Consider the following 22,231-nt stretch of genomic DNA (forward strand, 5'->3'; position numbering starts at 1 on the left):
ATAAGTCAATGATTTATTCAGTCATTTTGATTACGGACTGAACATATTAACAAAGAGAGAGTTTGCAAACAAATTCTGTAGTTATTTTTGAAAATGTTTCCTTCTCACCTGGATGGCCCTTGTTGACAGGCCTTCTGTGCCGCCTTCTCCGAAGAATTCATCGTAACCATTGTAATTTAAAATTCACAATTAATCACACCAAAAACTAAGTTCATGCCATGTTGAAAAACTTTTCCCGCCTTTTTCATTTCATCACTCAAAAAAAGTCCTTGCTTTTTTTTAAACTGTACTTCAATTTTTTTTGGCACTGATTGCAGATTCAGATATTATCTTAATGATGTAATGCCACAACCATAAAATTGAATTTTCATACAATAAACCAATTTCCTAAAGTTTTATTGTTCTAGAAGACTGTAATGGGTTACTAATAGATATTAGACAACACAACTGAACATAATTTTATCGAAAATCACGTCCTAGATGCGATTTACTAAAATACGAAATAATAAGTATTTTTTAAGGTTTTAGAAAAAAGACCAACACAATGAAGATTCTTAAAGAGATTTCACGCACTTTTATCTAACTAAACACTACGAAATCACAAGAACTAAAGAAATATTTGACTAAAACCGTTGTAGTCGGCTGGCCACAATTTTTGCAAGATTTTCACTGGTTCACCAACTCACACACATCGGAAATAGTCTCCATAAGGTCGCATATGACGAAAACTAACATGTTTTATTCATAAAAAATAAATATTATCGGTTCACAGCGTAAATTCAACATTTTTGATAAGAAGAGATGAAACGTCAAACTAGACCATCCGCCATAATCAGTTTTTGTCTTTCCTCTTTCAGAAAGAGAAAGAACAATTACTCGGCAAGCGTTAGAGCAGGACAAAATATCACAGCCTGGTATTATCCTACCAAAGAACAAAGTATACATTTTTGTATAGCTTCGTAGTAAAAAGCTGTCAACTGAATTTGTCCAATTACTCTTAGAAATCTTTGAATGAGCGATGGCGCATGTTTACGAGTTTATTGAACGCCTATTGTGGTGCTATTTTTAGATTATAGTAAATTCATTAAACATAAAAAAAAATATCCGTTTATTTTCAGGTACAGTAAAAACAAAATTTATTTTTCAAAATATGAACTAAATTGATGAAAATATTTTTTTTGTTTAATGCACAATGTAGTTCCAAAGATTTACGATAGATGGCAGCACCAGAATACTACTTTTGAAACTTTCAATTTGCAATTTATCAAAATGTTATTGAAACAAAACGTTGTTACTTGGAAATGTATTTTATTAACAAATGAGAAAATGTAGTACTTGATAATTACTTTTCGATGCTATACCAATGTATATAATGTATCCGTATCGATAGCATAGCATACCTACTCTTGCATCTACTTACATAAAGAAAGAAAGTGTGTTTGTTTGTTTACTTAATTCTACTTTCACTTAAAATACTTTGTTGACCTTGACTTCGAAGATAGGCCCACACATAATTTAGTGTAATATGAAAAAATATTACCAGTTATGCTAATTTACAAGTAGTACAACCGTTTTCTTGAAACTTTGAATCTTTTATACTAGGTGAAAATAAATTGTAATCCTCAGTTGTAATCATTCTTTCTAATGATATAAAATAAACAATACTTGGGCGCCTATTACGTTGCTAGTAATTTTTGATAAATATTTTATTCTCCATGGTACAACCAAGATCACATCAAAGTTGAAACTTACGACATCGTATCATATGCCGCATAGAGTTGACAAAATGACTTGTAAAAGCAGTGGTAGCTCAATTGTTTGACCAACCGCCTGTCAAGCAGAGGCTGTGAGTAGGGCTTCGTCACTGGCATGAAATTATCGATCGCCTAGAGTGTATCGCCGACACTGCAAGCTCTCAGACAAATCTTTCATTTACATTACAATTTGTACAACGCCAGCAATGGTTTCCGTACGACTGCACACGGCGGGCAACGTTATTTTCACTTCCATGAGCGCGTGATTAGGTTCCATTTTCCTCGTAGTTCGCGCCTGCAGTTTCATGTCCTATGTGTAACAATCACGACCTAAGAGCTAGATGTCAGACTTGTTACGCTTTTGACGGTACCTACAAGCACCATTTAAAAAAAGAACCGTTCCATTTAGAAACAAACAGTGCAGTACCTATTGAAAATAACAAATCCAATAGTGATATTTGAGGAGCTGTGCAATTGATAACATGGTATTTATTTGCATAAATTCACTCTAATGCGATAATAACGCCATATACGTTTCATTTTTTTATCACACCAAGTACCGGAACGAACAAGTCTTGTGCTTGTGGTGGTAAGCGAGACAAGTTGACAATTCTCAAGTGCCTGTAATTTCACCAGCACTCATACCCTTCAAAACCGAAACGCAGTAATGTTTAAATTACTACTTGGCAGCAGGAATAGCTCTATTGCTACTAAACTAACTTAAAAATTAACTGCCTCTGTGGCCGAACGGTTACCATGCCGGACTGTCACGCAGAGGCCCCAGGTTCGATTCCCGGGCCGGCAGAAATATTTGTATGGCCTACATTTATTTCTCTCGTGAGTTCGGGTGTAATTTGTGGTTGTCTATGTGTGTGTCCATGGCACCCGCAACACAGGGTTTCCCCAGTGCGGGGTTATTATTATTATTATTATTATTAAAAATTTAATACTTATTGTATGAGTAGGTAACCACACAAGGCATATGATTAGATTAAGTGTTACAGCGTATTTTTTATCTAAATATTAAGTATTTAATTGTATAGATAATTATTTACTATCAATAGATAATGATTCCTTATCTATTCCAGGCAAAACATGTTTCAAGGTAAGGTCATAATATAATTTAGATTTAAAATCACTAACAAATGATTAACTTTCATTGTCACGTCACACTGTATTAAATGTGTTATTTTATTGATATCGATTAATACAATCAATCAATGGTTTTTAACTTTTGAAACAGTTGATTAGATTTCGAGTAGTTCCTATTTTAGCCAACTTAAACGAAGGAGGAGGTTCTCAATTCGACTGTTATTTGTTTTGCGTGTGAATTGTTTTTGTTATTGTGACATTTGTGAACCCATTTCGTAGAATCTTCTTTTGTCGTCAATTGTTTGACTTCAAATCGACCAGTTTAACTTGGGCATTGAAAAATTACATATTTTACTTTATGGAGCAACCGCCCATAGTTAGAGATATTATCTTTATTACAATAAATACAGAATATTTTTGGAATTTGGGATTTCAGTGCATACGAGAGTTGATATTTAAAAGTGATATAAGACCCATTTGCCGAATGAGTAACCAGGGATAGATTTAGATTTAGATTATTTCGTCTCTATTTCTGGTTATATGTTCGATGATTGCTGCTAACAGCGCCGTGTGTAAATCTACAGCTTTGACACGCGACAGGTTTTTTGGTATTATAAAGAAAATCCTGCTAATCCGCCAACTAATAGTAAATATTTTTATGAGATATCAATAAAAATCATAACACAGTTTTAGAAAATTGAACTGTTTAATAATATTTCATCGTTAGGGTAAGCTCCGATAAGTAGAACACGTTAATTAATTTTAACAGTTTTTAAAAGAGAAGTTTGTGCTCTATTTTTTGCTATTTAAAACAGATTTTGTCACATAGCCGCGTTTTAGTTAATGGACGGCAGAATCTTGAAAAAAATACACTGCGGTAAACTCAATCTAAGGTATACCTAATTAGCAAAGGATAAGGAAGGTGACTACAGGAAGCAGACTCGAGTTATGCGGCGAAGGAAAGGCGTCGGCCTCGTGGTTTGAAAGCAAATGACCTTATGCCTTTACCAAGCGCTTGAATACTGTTGAGTAGAGTTTACACTACACAGAACGGTTGTGTCGAAATAGTTTATTATGATTATGTCATGATTTGAATTTGAAAACAACTTTTTTATTAAAAAAAACCGATCTCGAAAGTTCGTGGAATCATCTATTTGCCAAGTTTTATAGAAATCGGTTACCGGAAAGTGCGCGAAACCGGATTCGTCCCCTAGTTTGCCACCCTTAGAGGTGGAACATTTTCTTCAAATTTAAATAGGACCAATACTGATGACGCCACCCGTCAATCGTTTGCGCCAATCGGTGCGCAGTTGTCACCGTAATTATCTGGTTATATACCCGATGATTCTGGGTTCATTACAAAACACTAACAATTTCGCAGAACTCTAATATAATTTACATCATAAACAACTTCCACGACTTTCGATCATTCGTCAAATTTTACTTTCGTAGAAAAATAAAAATATTTATAGACCGCTTTATGCGGTGATAACTCAGTGCAAAACGCGGGAGTCGTCGGAGGGGACGTTTGCACGTTTAAACTTACTAGTTTATTATCATATACATATCTAAAAAGTGTCAGATAGTAAAAAACAACTTAAAAGTTTATTTCTGACGCACATCTGTCATCTGACGAAACATTAAGACCTTTTTAAATTTTTATTAAATTGACATTCAATTATTTTTTGTGAAATTACTCCACTAGTTTGTTATAATTATTAATACAAAGATCGACCGTTCGTTCCGTGGCTTAGTTGGTATAGCTTCTGCCACTGTAAGCTAGAAGACGTCGGTTCGAATCCGGCCGGATCGAAGGAATTTCCTCTGAGTGTTCGATCTTTGTATTAATAATTATATTTGTATAACAAACTAGTAGAGTAATTTCACAAAAAATAATTGAATATCAATTCAATAAAAATTTACAATACAGTGAATACCGACATCTCTAGGCAGGACTGGTAGCTGTTTTTTTTTTATTTATCATAGATGGAGCTACGGCTAAAAAGTCGTTGAAAAAACCAAATACAAAGACACGAGAACAAACACTTAGTTGGTATAGCGTCTGACACGGTATACTAGAAGACGTCGGTTCGAATCCGGCCGGATCTTTGTATTAATAATTATATTTATCATGTTTTGTAAAAAGTCACGGCACAAAAGTTGTTGTTTATGGTTTTAGTAATCAATTCCTGCAAGGTTGTATTTTAAAAATTACCCTGTATATACATACTCGATCTCTTCATAGCTAAAGGATTTCAAAACTAAACATATTTTTTTTTTTTTTTTATACCTGACAGGCAAATGACTCCACTCCACCTGATGTTAAGTGGAAAGTGGTATCCAAACGCGAAGGAACCTAGTACAGCGATGGAATCCTCACTGCACTAGCCGCCTCCACCCTGCCTGCCTTAAGTATATGTATATGCCTCTTCACGCCTCGTTTGAAGGACCCCATATCATAAGAGGGAGGGAAGACATGTGCCGGAAGGGAGTTCCATTTGTCAACCGTGCGGCAGAGAAAGGAGCCACCGAACCTTTTAGTACGCGATGGAATGCGGCAGGTAGTGAAACGGTGACTACGAAGGCCAGCACGCGTGCTTCTGAGCAGGAACGGGGAAGGGGGGATGAGGTTGAACAGCTCCTCAGAGCACTCACCATGGTACATGCGGTAAAAGGCGCTAAGCGATGCAACATCTCTACGCAGTTGCAGAGGTTCAAGGCGTGATGAGACCTCTTCGTCGCCTATAATTCTAGTAGCACGACGCTGTAATTTATCCAAGGCATCGAGTAGGTACTTGGCGGAGCCGTCCCACAAGTGCGAACAATACTCAACGCAAGACCGGACCTGTGTTTTGTACAGCAGGCATAACTGGTCCGGCGTGAAAAAACGTCGCACCTTGTTCAGGACTCCGAGTTTCCGTGAGGCTGTTTTGATCACAGATTCGATGTAGCTCCTTGGATTCAAATCACAGCAGATTTCCATACCGAGCAAGGTAAAACTGCTCTGAGGTGAAAGTGCTGTGCTCATCAGAGAAGGCATGGGAAGGAACGGCGACAATTTTGTTGTTAACGCGCAAACCTGTGTTTTCTTGGCGTTGAACTCAACAAGATTACTGGATCCCCATGCAGATATGAGGTCCAATATCCTATTGAGCTCAACGACAAGATCAGATCGCTCTCTGTCAGTATCGGCGCGCCCAGCTGCGGGGAATCCATGATATCCCCCATGAACAGTGCTATCATCTGCATAACAATGAATATTCCCAAGTGGAAGCATATCATTGATATGCAGAAGGAAAAGCGTGGGAGATAGGACGGATAAGAGAATGAAAGGACATATAAGAGAATGTAGACATAATAAAACGTCTGCTACATTAAGTACAAACAAAACTACGCACAGAATATCATAATATTATGCCGGCTTCATTCAGTTTGTTATATTATTTATTAAGTGAACTACACATGCAGATAAACTTTCTATAACAAAACCCCACTATAACATATCGAATAATGCTTCTGAAATATAGCTCAGCCAATATTAAAGAGACAAAAAGAAAGTTTTTTTTTCCAAATCCAATTATTAATTCGCACCAATGTTTGCGAACATTGGTGCGAATAAATAATTTGATTAAGTAATAAGGCTAGACCCTCAGAATAATAACGCATAGAATGATAGTTTCATATCAAACGAACTGTCACAAGTGAGGCAAAAATCAAATTCATGTAGGCTAGTTTTAGTAGTAGGTTAATTTTCGGTTTTAGTGAATATTTATATAAAAATACAAGTTGAAACGCGTTACTTCCTTGTGGAATGTGATGTTAGTATCTATTTTATGTTTGTCTGACGTATTTTTACACTCATTTACCGCACATTTCGTTATTTTTAGCTAAAATTCTTGATCTGTTCGCGGTGCAAGTTGACCTCGAGCACTGAAGGCCCGCCCGCTCGTGGAGGCCCTTTTGGCGCGCTTCAATTTGCCTCACTTAACGTGTGCGGACTAGGTTTCTATGCATTATTATTCTAAGGCTAGACCTGCAAAAATGCGTGATGATAATGATGAAATTATAGCTGGCAGGTCAGAGTGCCCCTATATTCGGCATTATTGTGATAAACCCTAGAGGATGGAGTTTCCATAGTCTAAGCGATAAACGTGCCCGCTAAGGTGCCGGCTATGGAGGTAATCGATTTAGACATCAATAAACTATGTACGTGTCATTTTAATTAGATTTTGGATTTTATTTCAATTTTATTTTATTTTATAAAATTTTCATATTGCTTGCATAAACAATATTTAAAAAGTAACTACAACATTTGAAAATGGACCTCTTTGGCTATAGAATACGGTTTCTTTCATCTGACTGTCACTTGTTTTTACATTGTGGCGTCATTTTAGGACTTGGTTGTCTACATCACCATGGATTTAACTCGTAAAAATTTTTGTAGTACGATTTTCTACGACTGTAAGTGTAATTTGACAGCTCAGCGGAGCTTTGCTCGGCTTCAAACTGCTTTTGGCGATGAAGCACCACGCAAGAGAACTATTTATAGCTGGTTTGCAGAATTCAAACGCAGTCGTGTGAATCTCAGTGACGAATTTCGTGATGGTCGCTTTCACTGGACGTGCTGTGAACAATAAAAACATCGATGCTGTGCGCCGTATGATCAAAACAGACAGGCATGTGACATATCATGAGATTCGAGCATCTTTCATAAGATTAGAGAATATAATAATTTCATAAGCATGAATCAAATACAATCAATACTACACAAACATTTGGGTGTGAAAGAGCTGTGCTCTCGGTGGATCCCATATAATTTGACTGAGGCTCACAAAACGGATCGCGTCACTTGGTGCAATGCCATGCTTGCCAGATTCAACGAAGGGGCGTCAAATTTGGGGTGGGACATAGTAACAGGTGACGAAACATGGATTTATAGTTACGATCCCAAAACAAAGCAGCAATCGAGCGTATGGGTCTTTCGAGATGAGCCAAAACCAACCAAAGTGGCGCGCGTGCAAAGTGCATCTAAGCGGATGATTGCTTCACAGTCGAATATATTTATTTATTTTGTTCACAATTAAAAAGTTTACAAAAAGAAACACAAGACAGCTAATAAAAACCATTAACAGATTTATGTATCGCTGCCATCAAATCGACTCATCCGTAGAACAAAGATCTATGTGCAAGACTACTTGTTCTCTGGACATAGTATATTTCGTTCGTTGTACTTCGCTGTGGATGTCAGACCGACAGTTGTTTGATTTTATATTTCCGAACGAAATAAGATACATAAATTCTCAAAACACCTTTACATAGACCTTACTTTGAATAACGAAATTAGTCTCGTAACATACGTATTTTCTTTTCGTTATAAAAGCACATCGGACTCTGTTCTTCGGATGAGTCGAAATGCTATCAGGCGTCTAACAAAATAATTACTGACCAATACTTATACGTATGTAATAATTTACGCAACTTACCCTTAAGAACTAATAACTTTAACAATTTGATAAATGAATTGATTCAAGGATCGTTTTACAATTTTTTGGTTTACTAAGTTTAATAATATTATCAAAAATGTCACTTGGCAATTTATTAAGCAGTAATGGTAACATATATCTACAGACACGCTTTCCATAGTTGTTATTGTATGGAGGAAGAACATACCTTGGTAGGTAATTTAGATTACGCAATTACCGTCTCTTGTCGTTTGTTTTAACATGTCAATTTTATCTATTTCATCACAAATTATGTATATATTTATTTTACTATGTACGTCTAAGATTTTACGGTATCTGAGTATCGTATTCCAGAACTCTAGTCAATACTCAAGTCAGGACTTGAGTATTGCAGTGAGCACTGAAAATCATACTCAAGTCCATGCCATTAGGGTCGTATTTCCAGTGCTTGAAATCATACTCAAGTCTGCTCAAATCCTGGCTTGAGCATTGAGTAGAGTTCTGGAATACGACCCTAAAAGTTGTTACAATCATTTCTATATATATTTTTAACCGATATTGGCACAAAAGATTTTAGTAGCCTTATTTGTACTTTATAAATATAGATAGATAGATAACAGGTTTATTCAGCACAAATACAAACAGAAACAAAACATTTACAATCACTTCACAGAGTATAACATAAAAGCACGTAGAACATTCTTTATTAATTTTATACACATTTATATAATACGCATATTGTGAGAAAAACAAACAAATACTATAAGAACTGATAAAATTGTAATGTAGCTATGACTACAGTTTGTGCTGAAATGGCCCTGACTCAGCATAAATACTGTAGACCGAGAGAAGTCAGACAGTGCTGGTTTTCTGCCAGTACCGTATGGTGAGCGATCGCAGCCCAGAAAGCCCAGGAAGAAAATTATCCACCTCTAAGGTGGCTGTTCACGCATGAAGAATCATTTTTATAAATAGCGCCTAAATTTTATTATAAGGAGCAATTATTTTAATGGTTGATTTTGCTATTCTCCAATTCAAGGCGTTTTTCTCTCAATATACTTTGAGTAGTGGCGAACTAGGGGATGAATCCGGGTTTGCGCACTTTCCGGTAACCGATTTCAAAAAAACTTGGCAAATAGACGTAATTCCATGTACTTTTGAGGTCGGTTTTTTTAGTACTCAGTACTGAGATTATACGAAAAATATATGAATTTTAGAATTTTATCATGTTTGGCAAAAAACTAATAACTCACTTCCAGTGAAAAAAAGATAAACTTTATGGTCAAAAATAAAAAGGAAATAATAATGTAAGTCCACGAAATTTTGAGGTCGGTTTTTTAATACTCTGCACTGAGGTATTTATCAAAATATTCTAACAATGTATCACTTAACCGTGTAGATTCAAATATTTTAAGGAACTTCATTTGTTAACGTTGCCGGGACTTTATATTTGAGTGTTCAATTTTTTTCAGAAAAAATCCTGATAAGTTTAAGAACGTCGCACGAGCACGTAATTGTCATAAATTGTATACAGAATCACATAGAACTACGCTATTTAGTAAAGCTGCATAATACATGGCGCCAAAAATTTATAATTATTTGCCAAAGGAGATTAGATTGATCAATAATTTTAATGAAAATGGTACTGGCAGAAAACCAGCACTGTCTGACTTCTCTCGGTCTACAGTATTTATGCTGAGTCAGGGCCATTTCAGCACAAACTGTAGTCATAAGTACATTAAAACTTTATCAGTTGTTATAGTATTTGTTTGTTTTTCTCACAGTATTTGTTTTTCTCGCAATATGTGTTTTGTATAAATGTGTATAAAATTAATAATGAATGTTCTATGTGCTTTTGTGTTATACTCTGTGAAGTGGTTGTAAATGTTTTGTTTCTGTTTGTGTTTGTGCTGAATAAACGTATTATCTATCTATCTATCTATCTAATATTAAAGACAACTGTTAGCTTTTTTAATAAAAAATATTTTTTTTAATAAACTTTTTAATAATTATTGACATATTATTCATGAATTTATTTTTATTTCTTTTGTAAATTCACTTTATTTGCAATATTTGACAATATCATTAATCGTAGTAAATAGTTGTATTTTCATTAATGATTGTAGTATCTTAGTAAATACTTGAATGACATATATGTATGTTTTTGCATGTCGATTATGGCAGAATAAGTTGGATTTATTTAAAATAAGATCTGATCATAATGTACCTTATTCTGACAAATAAATAAATTGATTGATTGATGGAAATTTTACGACCAACAATCTTAATTTTCACACACTATTAAAATAGCTGTGCGTTATGTCTACGAGACCCTTAATGCGAAAACTCGATAACTACATATTATAATGCAATCTACAATGCAAGACAACTGCAAGTTCTGTCGCAAGGGCGTTGGCAAAAATTGCTTTCATATTAGACAACTTAACCTCGTTTGATTACTGACTTGGTTTATATCATTCAACAATACTATGGCTCTCATTGTTACTTGTTAACCGATTATTTCATTTTTCTTTTTTTAATTTGTATGTGAACTGATTGTAATGATTATTCTTTTGTTGGAAAGAGAGTACCTCTGTAGTGGTCCTATTTAAATTTGAACAAAATGTTCCACCTCTAAGGGTATCTAACTAGGGGATTCCGGTTCCGCGCAGTTTCCGATAACCGATTTCCATTGACTTACAATTATATGGACGTCGGGTCCGCGCTAAAAAGTGTCCGAACTTATAGGGCGTTAAATCGTATACAGAGCGTCATTCACGCTTTAGTCTTCGTTTGTTCGACTGACAGCGAAGCAAGCAAAATTAGACAGTACTGCGATGACATTACAATTTAAATTCAACGTTTTAGCTTTTTCATATTCCTTTACATGTCACTACGTTTAAATAGGTTGACTTGGGACATTTTTTTCGTGGGTTTTTGTATTAGACCCGTCGTCCATTTATTTGTAAGTCAATGCCGATTTCAATAGAATTTAAATTATTATTAATTAAAATACCTTGTATTAAATTTAAAAATAAGGTATTTTTACGTCTAGCCCCCCGTTGATAGAATGGGGATGGCGGAATGATTTTATATAGGTACAATTCCGTTACACGCGCTCTGTGACATATTCTGTAGAATACTGATGAGCGACTTCACAGCGGTGTTCAATTTTTAAATCGATTAAAATTTATCGTAAAATGTAACGAAATTGTTCTTTAGATGTTAATCTGTAATTTAATTGCAATTCTTAATAATTTTAATATTAAAATATTGAGCAATGTGGATACAGCAAGGACAAAAGAGAATGTCACGAATAAATTTCAAAGTTTCTACTGTTCTCGATGTTTCTTATCAATATAGATTTTAAGGCTTTCGTGGTTATTCAATAAATGATTGTCACTAATTTCAGGTTTCTTACCAGGGGTTGACGTCTTTTTATTTTCGCGATATTTCGGAACGGTTGCACGCTTCATGGTCACGATTTGACTGGACGGCGGCAGATGACAGCTTAACAGCAGACATATCTGTCTACCCTCTTGCGCTGTCGACTACTACCTTCATCGCGATTTGTTGTGGCGCTACCATTGTCAGTCACTTTTTTCCCACAAACCACACTCACTGTATCCAAACACGAAACTGAACTCGAGGTGCTTTTGTTTTTGTTACTGCATCCACTAAGGACCGGATTCCATGCACTGGACAGTTTAAAACCATCGTCACGGTTAAATGTTTTGTCCTTCGTGATCTCGATGACTTTTAAAAATAAAAGCCAGAAATTATTGATAATAATTTCTTATCAATATTTAACAAAAACAGTTTCCGCCCGTGTCTGCCGATCCACTCCCGTTCTTCGACCAGCGTCCATCCGAAACAAGTACTGTCAAACACAGAACAAGCTCTCTCCGTAGGCTAAGGGGTTCCATACAAAAATATGTAGTACATTGGATTTTGATCAATTAAAATCGAACAGTTTCGAAACAAATAAGTACTTGAATGTAAATTATTTATCATTTTGATAACGCAAGTAACCCATTTGTTCAAGCACTAACATATTCTTTGTTGTTGTAATTGCACTTCAGATATTGCCTACAACGCAATATTTATTTGGTTAATAAGTACTTAGAATGATAACCTGTTATAAATCTTAAATATCAAATAAACAAAAAATATAATAATTATTAATACATAGATCGAACACTCAGATAAAAATCTTTCGATCCTGCCGGATTCGTACCGACACGTTTTCTAGCATACCGTGTGAGACGCTATACCAACTAAGCCACGGAACTAACCAGCGAACCTCACGAATTTTTCTATGTGCTTGCGTCGTCTCTGTATTTATTAGTTGGTATAGCGTCTGGCACGGTATGCTAGAAGACGTCGGTTCGAATCCGGCCGGATCGAAGAAATTTTTTCTGAGTGTTCGATCTTTATATTAATAATTTTATCAAACTGGTGGAGTATAATTTTCACATAAAAAATAATTGAATATCAATTCAATAAAAATGAAACCGTTGTTATTTTTCAAATCCTTTCTGTTAAGGAAAAGGTAGAGGTTTAACAGTATACAGTATACTGTTTTTTATGATTACCTACCGAAGGGCATAAATAAACGAAAATACAGCTACGAGTGACGAGATGAACAAGTCGTGTGCCGGGGGGTAAGCGACAAGTCTGTCTATATATCAGTTGCAACGCCATGCAGAGCTTGAAATCGCAAAGATCTGAGGTGAACTGCCTCTGGTCCGTCACCCTGAGACATAAGTATGTGCTAGTAATTTCACCAGCACCCCTTACCCTTTAAAACCGGAATGCAGTAATAGATGAACTAGATGAACTCTTCCACGAGCAGCTCTACTGCTGGTAAACGTATAGTTTGAAATGTTTCTAGCGAATAGAATGGGTAATAGTGTCGTAGGCAGTCAAGCGAGCATGTCGATATTTCAACATCTGCCTAAATTACGGTAACGGATGAGTTATTGCTGTGTTCTAGTCAGAATTTAAAATATTACACGATGTAAAATAACTCGGTTACGTTAAATACAAAATGATAAAAACAATGCTTTTCCTTATAAAAAAAGATGTTCAAGTTTGAACATAATATAAACATATAAAATAATATAATATAAAGTACCATCTGATTTTAACTCATCTCCTTGCTTAGTGACGTACTACCTGCTACTCCTCTCACTGTGGCCAAGACACCTTTAGCCATCAGTAGATCGGTCTTGTGAGCCGCTTGACCGGCAGTGAGAAAACCATTCCTGTACACATCGCACGACGTGTACATCCTAATTTCTTTCCCAACTGCCGTTTGTCACCTTAGGTCTCCTGGTGACAGACTTCCTTACTTATACTATGTATCTCTAAATTTATATATTTATGGTTAGATTAGGCTACACACCGTTAGGTTGTAGGGCTACACTTGATAAATCGTAAGACGACCCTTGAGGTCTCTCCGTTAGATTCTGATAGAGTAGTTATTATCTTACCATAAATTCATGTACAGCAGGCGGTTGGTATTTGCTGCATACAACTACACACTACATTGACAGACAAACACTAACACCACATTAAATACCTAACCGCACGCTGTTTAAAAGATTATTTATTTTATTTTTACTTCTCGTGTTATAAAAGTGCATCAATAGAGGCTTTGTTAGAGGTAATGAAACCTCATTTGAGAATACCTGCGTGTATGTGGAGTCGGGTAAAAAAAAGGAAATACTTTGACTCCTATCATTTTCAAAATGTGGAACCAATATAAAATGTATAAGATTTTTGAATAAAATATTTAATAATTACTTCTCGGGCGTGAGTGTTTTCTTTCAGGTTATGGGCTATAAGAAGGCACTAATAAATAAATAAATAACGTAACTAAGCGGTTGAAATTTTGAAATACGAGAAGGTAAGAAGAAGAAGAAGAAGAAAATTCAAAATGGAGTCCTGCAATGTGAAACTTAGAACTAATGGCTCTAATTTTGTGGTCTGGAAATTTCAAATCGAAATATTGTTAAAAGCTAAGCAACTATATTCTAATATTGAAAAAGAAAATGACAATCCGGATGAAAAGTTTCTCGACAAAGATGCAAAAGCACAAGAAATCATTATAAATAGATTAGAGGAGGGAACTATGAACTTGGTCCTATCATGCAAAACGGCATACCAAATGTTTACAAAATTGAAATCTGTTTTTGAGCCTAAAACGAATATAGATACTCATTTACTACAGCAGAAATTTTTCTCTATCAAATATGAAGAAGAAGGTATATGTATGTTTGTCGCAAAGCTCGAGGAAATACGTAACAAACTTGCAGAAAACAAAGAAAATATATCTGAGACTATGATGATAACAAAAATAATAACGTCACTACCTGCGGTCTACAATCATTTTGTCACTGCATGGGAATCAGTACCCCGAGAATATCAAACTTTGAATGAACTCACGTCTAGACTGCTGCTTGAAGAGCACAGATTAAAAGAAAACGTGCCAATGCAAGCGTTAGCAATGCGATCTCATCCTTTGCAATCACGTAAATATAGAGTTTCCGTTACTTGCCAAAAATGCAACCGATCCGGTCATGAAACAAGGTATTGCAAAGCGGGCATAAAATGCCATTATTGTGGAAAGTTTGGCCACTTTGCGAATGAATGTAGATTCAACTTACACAAGTTTGCAAATAGAGGAGGCAACCGAGGTCGTGACAAAGAACACGGATGCACATATAACTGTCAAGCAGCTAACGCATTTGTTGGAACAACGGATAACAACCTAGTTGAGTGGTTTATGGACTCTGGAGCATCAGAACATATGTGTAAAGACAAGGACATGTTCATTGAATTAACTACAGAAAAGAATAAAACTGTTAAAATAGGCGACGGATCAATGCTGTCGATAAAAGGTATTGGGTGTATTAGGTTAGAAGCTTACAATGGTAACCAGTGGATAGAAACCACTATATCAAATGTTTTGTATGTGCCGGATTTAAAGGTAAACTTATTCTCAGTAAGTAGAGCTGTAGATAAAGGGTACAGTACAATTATTGATAGTAAATTGTGTAAAATAATAGATTCTGAAGGGTCTGTTAAGGCTATTGCTGAGCGAAATGGAAATCTGTTTAAAATGATTTTTCGTTTGTATAACCAACCTCCTTCAAGTAATGTTGTTCTTGATTTGATTGACTGGCATGACAGACTAGCACATCAAAATTTGACACAAATCAAAAATGTACTGTCAGAGCACGGTGTAATTTACAAAAATATTTCAATTGCTGTTTGTGAAAGTTGCTGTGCTGGTAAACAACATAGAGATATCTTTATACGTAGTGAAAATCGTGCAAATTCTCCGTGTGAGTTAGTACATGCCGACCTCTGCGGTCCTATGGAAGTTTCATCTATTGGTGGTTCTAAATATTTTCTTCTGTTCAAAGATGATTACAGTAATTTCAGAAAAGTATATTTCATCAAAAACAAGTACGAAGTTAAAAACTGCATTGACAATTTTATTGCTCTAGTAGAAAAACAGACTGGATACAAATTAAAAATATTAAGGACGGATAACGGAACAGAATTTGTCAACAATGAGGTATGTAAAATGTTGAATAAATATGGAATCGTACATCAAAACTCTATAAGGTACACGCCTCAACAAAACGGTAGGGCTGAACGGGAAATGCGCACAATTGTAGAAGCTGCCAGAACAATGTTGAAAGCAAAGTCAATGACCAAGAGATTTTGGGCAGAAGCTGTGAATACAGCCATTTATGTACTAAATAGAACTGGCCCAAGTCCCGTAAAGAAAAAAACACCGTTTGAACTTTGGACAAACAAATCAGTTGATTTTAATACTTTTCAAGTTTTTGGCAATCGTGTTTCTTTTCACATTCCGAAGGAAATTCGTAAGAAGTGGGACGATAAGAACGCGATTGGAATATTTGTGGGATATGAAGAAAATGTAAAAGGATATCGTGTTTATGTTCCTGAAAAAGACGATGTTATTTTGACCAGGGATATAATTTTGCTGTCAAATACAGATATCGAAGAAACAAAGACGGAACGGCCGAGTTCACGCGTAATTGACTCTACTGATAGTAATAATTGTGAAATTGAGGAAAATGAAAAAGAAGTAGAGGTTGAAAGGATGGAAACAAGAATAAATAATAGTCAACTCGAAACAGTTACCAACGAAGAATCTGTAGAAACAATTGATATCGAGCAAAGTCAACAAAGCGAACAAAGGAGATTGAGAGATCGTAGTAAGATTCGACCACCACAAAGATATGAAGACTCAGAAATGTATAGTGTACTTCATTTTGCCGAAGTATTTGAACCTAAGTCTTATGAAGAAGCAATTAACGGCAATGAAGCTGATAAGTGGATTGATGCAATGGAGAAGGAAATATCATCCCTTGCGGAGAATAACACGTGGACTGTTGTTCCCAAGCCGGCTGATTGCAAGCCAGTTGATACCAAATGGCTTTTTAAAATAAAGAAAGGCGAAGACGGAAATAAGTTTTTTAAGGCGCGTTTAGTAGCTCGTGGTTTCAAACAAAAAGAATTTGTATCGGCATCCGAAGTTTACTCGCCGGTCGCACAGCTCACAACTTTCAGAATGTTTGTTGCAATAAGTGTGAAATTGGGAATTAAACAGCATCAAATGGACGTCTGTACGGTCTTAAAAAGTCGCCTAAGTATTGGTATGACACATTAGATGACACTTTAAGAAAATATGGTTTTACAGCCAGTAAAAATGATTATTGTTTTTATTATAAAGTGAGTAACAGTATTAAAACTTATTTCCTGGTGTACGTCGATGATTTCCTAATTATGTCGACAGACAATAATGAATTGCTCAATATAAAGAACTATTTACAGAAATGTTTTAAAGTTAAAGATCTAGGTATTGCTAAGTGCTATCTTGGCATAAATGTGTTACAGAACGGTGACCATACAGTTTTAAGCCAAACAGAATATATCGCAGGATTATTACGGAAATTTAACATGCATGAGTGTAAGCCGGTGTCCACACCGATGGACCAAAGTGTAAAACACAGTTTACTGAAATTACATATGTCTGAAAACGAAGCCATCGAAATTAAATGTAGAAAAGCTATCGGTGCATTTATGTATTGTATGTTAGCCACGAGACCAGATTTAGCTAATAGTATGTCAATACTGAGTCGTTACCAATCTTGCGCTTCTGAAGAATTATGGACAGCTATTAAAAGAGTTTTACGTTATTTAAAAGGAACTATGGAGTTAGGGTTAATATTTCATAAAAAATATTCTGATTCTTTTATTGAAGGTTATGTAGATTCAGATTGGGCAGGTGACCTGCTAGACCGTAAGTCTACAACTGGTTACGTATTTAAAGTTTTTGGGTGTACTGTAAGCTGGCTTTCTAAAAAGCAACAGTGTGTAGCTTTATCGTCTACTGAGGCTGAGTACATGGCACTCAGTCAAGCTTGTACTCAAGCTGCGTGGTTATGTAAAATGTTAGAAGATACATTCTTGTATGATAAAATGCCTAGCACAATTTTGTACGAGGATAATCAGGGTGCAATTAAAATAGCTGAGAGTTTAGATTCAAAGCGTCTTAAGCACATAGATATTAGGCACAATTATATCCGAGAACAAGTACATAAAGGAGCTGTCGTTTTGAGGTACATTGATAGCAAGGAACAGTTAGCCGATATCTTTACAAAACCTCTTGACAGAATGCTTTTTGAAAAATTTAGAATAATGCTAGGGCTGTGTTGAGTTCAGTTTTGTTTATAAGTAAGAGGTCCCCCCCCTTACATTTATTAATTAAGTTTTCATTAAGAGGGGGTGTTAGAGGTAATGAAACCTCATTTGAGAATACCTGCGTGTATGTGGAGTCGGGTAAAAAAAAGGAAATACTTTGACTCCTATCATTTTCAAAATGTGGAACCAATATAAAATGTATAAGATTTTTGAATAAAATATTTAATAATTACTTCTCGGGCGTGAGTGTTTTCTTTCAGGCTTACGTAGCGGGAGTAAAGTGCATCATTTAATCCTTAAGGGGTATCTAGTTTTTAATTTACTTCGAGTGAACAAACTCGAAGGGCTCGTAGTATATAACATTAACTGAAACCTAAATTCCGTAGGTATGTTATTAAACTGTGACGTAACTGAAGTAAACCAATCTAGCGATTTCGACGTCTGAAAACTTTCGTAATTTTTATCGCGTACATTGCAAAGCTGAGCCGTTTCGATAACTTATATATAGACTCCATTGCAATTTAGCAAAAGTTATACGTAGAAATAGAAAACTCTCTCAAAGACACTCTGGGGATTGTAAATTACTCTACCAAGTACATTTGTGCAGGACAAAGATTCCTAACCTATCTATGGCGGTTTCTTCGTCTGAAAGATTTCAGATTTTAGATCCAAATCTTTTCCTAACACGATAAAAATAAATTATCAATTTTAATTAACTTCTATAAAAGATAAATTATCAATTTTAATTAACTTCTATAAAAGATAAAAATCTTATGACGTAATATACTTAATTGATATATTCTTTTTTTAAATAATTTTATCACTCGGAAACCGGACGGACGGCAAATGATAAGGAAATCCTTCACAATTGTGTTACAGTTCTAGTAGATTATTTATCTTTTGCGTATATTATATTAATTTATTCATTTTTGTTTTCGAAAGATAATGATAATAAAGAAATACTTTATAATGTGTCCGATAAGCACATCAATTACCAATTTTAACCGACTTTAAAAAGAAGGACGTTCTCAATTCGACCATGCTTTTGTATTTTTGTTACTCGATTAGTCTAGCTTTATTTGTGAACCAATTTTGATGATTATCTTTTTTGTTGGAAAGGGGGTACCTCAGTAGTTGTGCTATCTAAGGGTGGCGAACTAGGGGATGAATGACTTTTAAGGTCGGATTTTTATTTATAACAAAAATTATCTTTCTTCTTAATATAAACTAAATTTTCAAAAATGTACTGTGACGATAATGTAAGAATGTTAATCTCTTTGAACTTATCTTTCAAAGACACTCAGGGGCTCAGATTATATATTGCCCTAACCGCACGTTTCGGCAGGACAAAGATTCTATTAATATCGGCGGCATTACCTACCTCAAAGCACCTAATAAACATAGTCTTGTAGACATCATCTCCTAAGTTCTTGTAGTCTTATATTTCTAGTCTATTTTTTATTGAGATTTTTTGTGACTATGACCCCAAAGTCAAAGTCAAAGAATCATCTATTCCATAGATTAAATAAATTTACATTTGAAAACGTCATTTTGTAAGCTACTGCTCATTCACTACGCTGACTTCCCTAAGATAAACGAGCAAGAAACTCTCGGAATTGCTCTTTTCAAATAAACTTTAAATGCCATGGAATACACTTTGAATCAAATTTGTGTTGAATCTAACACGTAGTCTCATTGACTTACAAATAAATGGGCGACGGGTCTAATACAAAAACCACGAAAAAAATGTCCCAAGTCAACCTATTTAAACGTAGTGACATGTAAAGGAATATGAAAAAGCCAAAACGTTGAATTTAAATTGTAATGTCATCGCAGTACTGTCTAATTTTGCTTGCTTCGCTGTCAGAAGAAACAACAGAAGACTAAAGCGTGAATGACGCTCTGTATACGATTTTAACGCTCTATAAGTTCGGACACTTTTTAACGCGGACCCGACGTCCATATAATTGTAAGTCAATGCGTAGTCTTCAATTTTGTAATATCTCTTTTCCATCAAAATATTTTTTATGTATTTCTAAAGTTGTCTCAATTCCTGAGACCCGTGAAATGTAACATCCCCTTACAGGATGCAGGAGTTTACAAGCTTAACTGTGAGTGCGGTCTCTCTTATATTGGACAAACGAAGCGAAGTATATAGCTGAATGAAGTTTGACAAACGCCAGGTCCTTGCAAAAGAAGTTGGTTATCTACCTAACATCCTAATTACAACAGGCAAGATGGTTTCTCCGTGCCACTAGTTTAGGGTCCAGTATTTCCTCTGATGAAAAATCCCATACAGACATAAGACTGCAGTACTAATTAATATGTTTTAATTTATTCTAATTTTCATTATTAATTAATAATAAATTTAACTTAATAAAAATTCATATTGTTAAAATAAAATAATTTGTAAAACATAGCGTAAATTGGAATGTTTCTTTTGCTTTTGTAACTATAGTGAAAAAATAGAGTGGTTCGCATTAATATTAGACATAACTGGTTGATGACTGTACCACGTAAGTCAACCGTGACCATGGGACCAGTAAAGGGCCCGAAACGCACACACTCAACACACACAAAACAACAACAACAACACACACAAACGTCGGATTGTTTGAAAAAACAAATATACGCGATTTAAATCCGGAAAAATAGTTTCATTTCCTAAATTCTTAATGTAGTTTTTAAACTTAGGAAATGACAATCATAATATATGATCCACTAGTTTTGTTATGATTATTCTTGTAGACTTGATTTCTTAAGTTTTCTCTATCTTCCCAGTATTTCTGATAACGATATAATAAGAGGTGGTATTTTAATAATGACCTTTATACACGTGAAAATATGTAATCGAGTCGCTCAGTCAAGGTCTTGGTGGTAACAGGTTTTTCGAGATTTGGTTATTTTCGCAACCTCAGTCAGATATTCTTGTTGTATTATAACAGCTTGTCATACAACTGGGCGTCATTGTCTAACAGACCAGGGTGACCATTCTGTTTTCTTTGTTTTATCTGTGTATTGATAATTATAAGAAACTAGTGAAGTAATTTCACAAAATTAATTTAATATCATGATAGTAAAACATTATAATAGGCGAGCTAAGATACCGGCAGTTCTCGAGCCCACTGGCATCTGTCGCAGTGACGGTATGACTGTAGGTCCATGGAATCTAGGGAGACAGCTAGTGTGGGACGCAACCTGTGTGGACACTGTAGCCCCCTCCTATGTCCTTGCAAGCGTGGGCGGCGCAGGGTCAGGCAGGAGAACCGCAAAAGTCTCAAATACGCCAACCTTGCTCAGTGTTACAGCTTTGTACCTTTTGCGGTGAAACCCTGGGTCACTGGAGGCTCGGGTGAAACTGTCGAATCGCCTCGTAGAAGACTCCGGTGACTACAATTCTGGCCTGTCTTCTAGGCACAATACCACAGGGTACAGCCCTCGAAGAAATTTTCCATTTTGCAAAGCTTTCTTACTTTTTTCATGTATATACCCGCTATATGTATATGTATAGTAAATTGAAATAAAATTTTGTTATGTAAGACATCATAATTAAATAATAAATGAAACATATAATTGGCAGGTATAATATATGTATCCCCCTCTCCTGTACAACCTGTCATCCGTTCAATCTTTTACAGTTAAGATTATACAGTACTATCTACAGCTTTAACTAAGCGGCTAGATAATTAACTGAAAAAGGTTCAACAAGTGCTTTATTTCGTTTCATAATAATCTCAGTACAGAGTGCTGAAAAAACCGACCACAAAAATTCGTGGAAATATATTTATTTACTTAGTTTTATTGGAACCGGTTACCGGAAAGTGCACCTTCTTAAAATTTAAAAGTGTCCACTACCGAGGTACCTTCTTTCCAAAAATAAGAGACTCATCAAAATCGTTTCATAAATGCGTAAAACACAAAAAATACCTCCTATTTTTTTAAGTCAGTTAAAAACAAGTTAGTAATAATAAGTGATGGGACTAACAAGTCGTGCGCCTGATGGTACACGCCTGTCCATAACAGTTGCAGTGCCACACAGAGCTTTAAATTGCAAAGATCTGAGACATAAGTTTACAAGTCCCATGTGCCTGTAACATGAGCAGTTAACACTAAAAAATTTGAATATATACATTGAATTACAAATAAATGGACGACGGGTCTAATACAAAAACCACG

This window comes from Hyposmocoma kahamanoa, unplaced genomic scaffold (genome assembly GCF_003589595.1).
Source record: "Hyposmocoma kahamanoa isolate Upper Pololo Valley unplaced genomic scaffold, ASM358959v1 227, whole genome shotgun sequence".
NCBI lineage: Eukaryota > Metazoa > Arthropoda > Insecta > Lepidoptera > Cosmopterigidae > Hyposmocoma > Hyposmocoma kahamanoa.